Here is a 5,983-nt window from a genome sequence, read left to right on the forward strand (position 1 = left end):
TGGTTTTGCTTACGTTGCATTTCCTGGTTTCTCTTAATGATTTATATCTTTTTAGGTCCTACAAAAAAAAAGTTATTTTCTTTCACCACTTGAGGTTGGCAGCCCACAGCCTGAGGGTTAAGTAACATAACCTAATCAGTGCCATTATGTTTTTGTGATGAAATCTCACATCCTCAATGTTTCCTGCTTGCATTTTGGATGCTAACTCTTTGTTCTTTCAAGTCTTGTTCCAGGCACTATTGGTCACGTCCAGCTTGAGCTTTTAGTTGGAAAAGTTTTATGAAAAGTATGCAAGCTAGGTTGTATTTTACCCAGATAGCTTTTAAAATCTGTTTTCTAGTTCCTTTTAGTCATCTGTATCTTGGGAGTATGCCTATACTTCAAAGTTCCTCTTTCTTGCTAGCAGTTACCCAACAAGAAAAGCAGAACTTTCCCGTAGCCATTCTTTCCAGATTGTGTTCATCAAAAAGAGAAGTCATATTGCATCTTCAATGTGGTTTGTAACCATTTCCCCCACTTTTTATATTGGTTGCAAGCAGTGGTGGGTTTCAAAAAATTTTCGAACCTACTCTGTGGGTGTGGCCTCCTTTGTGGGTGTGGCCTCCTTTGTGGGGGTGGCTTGCCAGCCATGTGACCTGGTAGGAGTGGCTTGCCGGCCATGTGTTCTCTCTCTCTCTCTCTCCTTCCTTTTGTCTCTCTGTCCCTTTTTCCTTTTTTTCTTTCACCTCTCTCTCACTTTTTCTTTTTTTCTTTTTTCTTTCTTTCTTTCTTTCTTCCTTTCTTTCTTTCTCTTTCTTTCTCTCTCTGAGTCTGTCTGTGTGTGTGTGTGCGTGTGTGTGTGTGTGCGTGTGTGTGTGAGAGTGGTGGGTTTCAAAAAATTTTGGAACCTCTTCTGTAGGTGTGGCCTGCTTTCCAGGTCCACTGGTGGAACCGCTTTTAACCGGTTCGGTAGATTTGACGAACCGATTCTACCGAACTGGTGCGAACTGGTAGGAACCCACCTCTGGTTGCAAGCATTGTCACAGCACAGTGATCCTGAGGAGGGAAGGGAAATGCAGGCTGCAATTGAGATATCCTCTTATTCGTATGTGGTTTATAGACAGACACTTTTGAAAAGATATATCTCTGTTGGGCTCCATTTTGCCTTCTGCATGTGGAGTGCCATAATGGAGAAGTGCCAGGGTCAATGTGTTTAATTTATGTCTCTTCTCTCTGTGGTTATTGGTAACACGCAAAATTAATGATCGTCTTGTCTAGGATGTAAGGCCTTAGCATATACTTTATCTTTAATCAGTGCTGTTTTTTTTTTTAAAAAAGAAGTTAATACTGTATATCTGTGTTTATCTTGTTGATTTATCAACATTGAACAAGTATATATAGCGGGGTGGGCAATTAATTTTCCTAAGAACCACAAGAGAAACTGGGACTATTTGTCAAGCGCTACCGTCACTTCCCTGCTGCCGCCACCATCTGCCGCCACTGCTCTGCCCCATCACCGCCACCCTACTCACTGCTGTTGAAGCTGCACCACTGCACTGCCCTTTGCCAGGAAATATTAAGTTTAATATTTAAAGTTTAATTTAAATATTAAATTAAAATTTTATTTAATTTAATTAAAATAAATTTAATTAAAATAACAGTAAACAATAGTAAAAGATGGAAATTAATTTTTAACATTGCTTAATTTAACAGATTGTTTAATTTTTAGAATTCTAGTTGACATTATATGTTGAATAAAATTAAACATTGTTAAATTATATGAAGCTGGTGAATGAGGTAATCTGATGATTTTGCTTGTCTGAAGCTGGCTGTGAAGATTGAAAAATGACTTGGTGAATGCTGCAACTTATGGCAATGCTGAAAAAGGAGATTTTGGATCGGTCCTCAAACTTGTGGCTGTCAGATCCCCAAAGTCACATGATTACTGTTGCAGAAATGAGATCTGCATTTCTTTGTCAGAGGGAAAGGTTTATTGCGCAAGGTTCAGCACCGATAGGTCTAGCAAAATCTGAACCCCGAAAGGCAGTTGTTTACAGCCTTTTATACTCTTTAGCCAGCATATCGATCAACCCAAAGTACATTGCCTTCCTGTGTCACATACACCTCTTTCCTGTGTCACGTAGGCCTCGTACACAGTCTCCCCTACTGTGGCAGGACATTCATTCAACTTACTCGATTGCCCCTCAAAAGGGAGTATTTGTACCAATATCCTGGTTCCTTTGTTTTAGCTTGGTGAGGCAACTAGAGCAATTAATCCTTGCCCTGTTCCACATGGTCAAGAAACTTTAATATCCAGCTTTTTTTAAATCTAATTGTCATTTTCTCTTTTATTACAATTGGGGTGAGTTGCAACCAGCACACATTTATGAGCATCATCGCTTCCTAAGGTTACAGGATCATCATTTTTCAATCTTCACAGCCAGCTTCGGAGAAGCAAAATGGAGAAATCGGCAAGAAGTCAGAAGTCATTGTCACGCGGTGTTCCACTTCATGATCTGTGTTGATTTGCTTAACATGTCATGAGAGCCATGGTGGCACAGTAGTTAAGAGTGTAGTACTGCAGGCTACTTCTGCTGAGTGCCGGCTGCCTGCAAATTGGCAGTTCAAACTTCACCAGGTTCAAAGTTGACTCAGCCTTCCATCCTTCTGAGGTTGGTAAAATGAGGACCCAGATTGTTAAGGGCAATTTGCTGGCCCTGCAAACTGCTAAGAGAGGGCTGTAAAGCACTGTGAAGGTGTAGATAAGTCTAACTGCTATTGCTATTGGTAAGTCAAGTGCAGTCTCATGACTTTATGACTGAATTGTTTAGCAACCAAGTTGCCAGTTTTCCTCTTTTTCCAAATCTAAGCCGTGGTGACGCATTGGTGAGAATGCAGTATTGCAGCCTAATTCTGCTGACTGCCGACTGCCAGCAGTTCGATTCTGACCAGCTCAAGGTTGTTTCAGCCTTCCATCTTTCCGAGGTTGGTAAAATGAGGACATAATGTTGGGGGCAATATACTGACTCTGTAAACCGCTTAGAGAGGGCTGTAAAGCACTGTTAAGTTGTATATAAGCCTAAGTGCTATTGCTGTGATATGTCTGGGATTTCACTTGAGCAAGTAATAATTACTTTGCTTTTATAAGCATTCTTGACCATTATTGTACACTAGCAGGTTACTAAGCATCAAGGCCTATCTGCTTTTAGGTTTTAACTTAATATAAATGTCAACTTTGAAACGGACCAGGCCTGCCACAGTCATCTACCCATTTCTCAGCTGCTACATAAGTATGAGATGTTTGGAATGTCAGACCAGACAATAACAATGCATCATCTAGTGCAGGGATCGGCAACCTTAAACACTCAAAGAGCCACAAAGGTCCTAACCGGTAGCACCTCGTTCAATTCTGAAGCCGACCGGAAGTCTGGTTTCCTCATCAGACTCTCCTCCTATCAGGGCGTCTTTTTTTCTCTGTCAACCGGAAGTCCGATTCCCCCCACAATAGAGTCTCCTCCTAGTGGGCATCCTTTTTCCTCTATCTGACCTATCTGAAAGTCCTATTAATTGTGGAGACGATCGACGATAGGGCTATTGCTGTGATATGTCTGAGGGATAAAAGCAGAGGGATAAAAGAGCCACATGCAGCTCCAGAGCCATGGGTTGTAGACCCTTGGTGTAGTGGGAACCAAGATTACCTCTGACAGCAGAGGGATAAAAGAGCCACATGCAGCTCCAGAGCCATGGGTTGTAGACCCTTGGTGTAGTGGGAACCAAGATTATCTCAATAGGTGCTGGTCAGAGACTGAGACGAGTTACCAGGAAAATGCCAGAACACCTAATTGGACAATGTGACCCGTGACAATGGGGGACGGAGGTAGTTATTTTTTAATTAATAGTTAAGAGTTGGTTTTGTTTTCATTCATGTCGAAATGATGTACTCAATGAAATAAGTTCTTTCAGGAACTTTCAAGTCTCCGAGTGCTAAATTGGTTGAATTCATTAGTTGGAACCTTGACAATAAAGATATTAGAGGAAGGGGTTCTTAGCCTTTCCATCATAAGTAATTGGTTACCAGGGTCTTACCTATCATCTTGACAAGTAGACATTTCTAAAGACAAAGGCAGATAGTCTGATTTCCTTGTCATCATATATGCCTAATAAGTTAACCAGCAGAATAAATACAAAATATCAGAGCCATCATTACGTGCTAAATAATAAGCAATACATAAATTTAACTGGCTTAAAGTGGGCTTTCTCATAATCTCTGCTGTTGTTCCACCGCGGCTCTTCAAAGCTGAACAGAGAGATGTTATCATCTTGCCTAGTATGTTATAATTAAATCTACTTGCTAAAGTAAACAATAAATCTTTAAATCTCTTTACGCAGCTGGTGTGTTTGTTTCGATCCTTTTTTAAAAAAAAAAACCAATTATTCGGCAAGACGCTTCCTTGAAGAATCTTCAGAATCACAGCAGAATAATTTTGGATTAAAAACAAAACAAAACTGGATGTGAGATTTAAATTTCTCAACTTGAATCAAGAGGAGACACTGAACAATACAATAGCTTTATTTGAACTTTTGGAAAAGTTGGCTCCTTGTACTCATGTAGGCAGAGTCACAGAAGAGCAATGATACAAAGGAGTACATGAATTAAATACAGTTCCAAAATCGACACCCCTATAACTGCCCCTCCATCGTTAATGGTCAGTTAATATGGGATGATTTTGGGGTGCACAATCTTCCCAGAAGTTCTACCTCTTTGACAGTTGCTATGTCCTATTATTGTTTGCACTATTAATTTTAGCAGGACAACTGGCTTCCTACCTAATCTGCTAATGGATTTATAGCCTTGTTATTTCCTTACAGCTAACATTTACACGCAAGTCCTTGCATAATTTGCCAGCAACCGGCTCGTTACACAGAGGATAAATATGGGGTTACTATTGCTCTTTCTTTTACAGGAATAATTCTCATTTCTCTCACAGGGAAAGGAAAGAAACACTCTCCAGTCCTTCCGCGCCGCTTTAAAGATCTGGCTGTCCCGGCTGGCCTGGGGTTAAGATTGTAGCCCCACCCGAACTGTGTGACTGTTGTGCTCTTTTTTTTAACATGTTGTATTGTCTACTGTTTGTCTCCCCCCCCCTTTTTTGAATTGTGAGCCGCCCTGAGTCCCCCCAGGGAAAAGGGCGGCATACAAATAAAGGAAACATTCAACATTCTCGCTGCTGTTATTCTACAGATACTGCAAAGTCAGCTTAAGTCTTTTTTCCCCCTTTAGCGCCCTTGCTTTCTTCTGCCTTCGAAGTGGGGAAGGAAGTCACCTACCAGCGGTTCCCAAATGATTCGGATTCCGACAGATTTAAAAAAAAAAAAAAAAACCTTTTACTGATTTCAAACAATATTGAGCAGGCTATTGAGCAGCCTCCAGAGGCCGGATCATCGACGGCTCAATTCCCTGGCTGGGGCTCTTCTACCCTCCGGCGTGTTTTCAGTCTTAAGGCGCTCTCGGCTTCCAGCTACGCCTCCGCAAGAGGGGGAAAATAAATAAAATGCCCTCAGCAAAACATGGACGTGTCCTCACAACCTCTTTCGGCGCTCATTCCGGTTTTTAAGTTATTCTCCCCCCCCCCCCCAAAAGCTCCTGCGTCGACTCGCGGCTTAGCATCCGCGGACCTGGGCGGTATGCAAGAACCGACGATTTGGTCTGAGCTCAGCCCGGTTTTAACCCCGCCCGCCAGCCAGCCTCTGGAGGGGTCGGGCTCAGGGCGACCTTCCTTTTCACCCGCCCCCTTTTCCCAAGATCGCTCCAAGGCAGGAGGAATGCGCGGCCGCGGCAGCAGAGAGCGCTCGCGGAGCGCGGCAAAGAGGACCGCGGCCCACGCGTTAGCTCCGTTAGCGCCTCCAGGCTCTCCCCGAGGAGGCTTGTTTTTCTCCTCCCTCGCCTCGTGGGCGGCCCCACCTGAAGCTTTGGGGGCGGTACAACGAAGGGGAGCTTCTCGGG

This window comes from Thamnophis sirtalis, unplaced genomic scaffold (assembly GCF_051295495.1).
Source record: "Thamnophis sirtalis isolate CommonGarterSnake01/CBP01778 unplaced genomic scaffold, rThaSir2_p1.2 scaffold_9, whole genome shotgun sequence".
NCBI classification, from domain to species: Eukaryota; Metazoa; Chordata; class Lepidosauria; order Squamata; family Natricidae; genus Thamnophis; species Thamnophis sirtalis.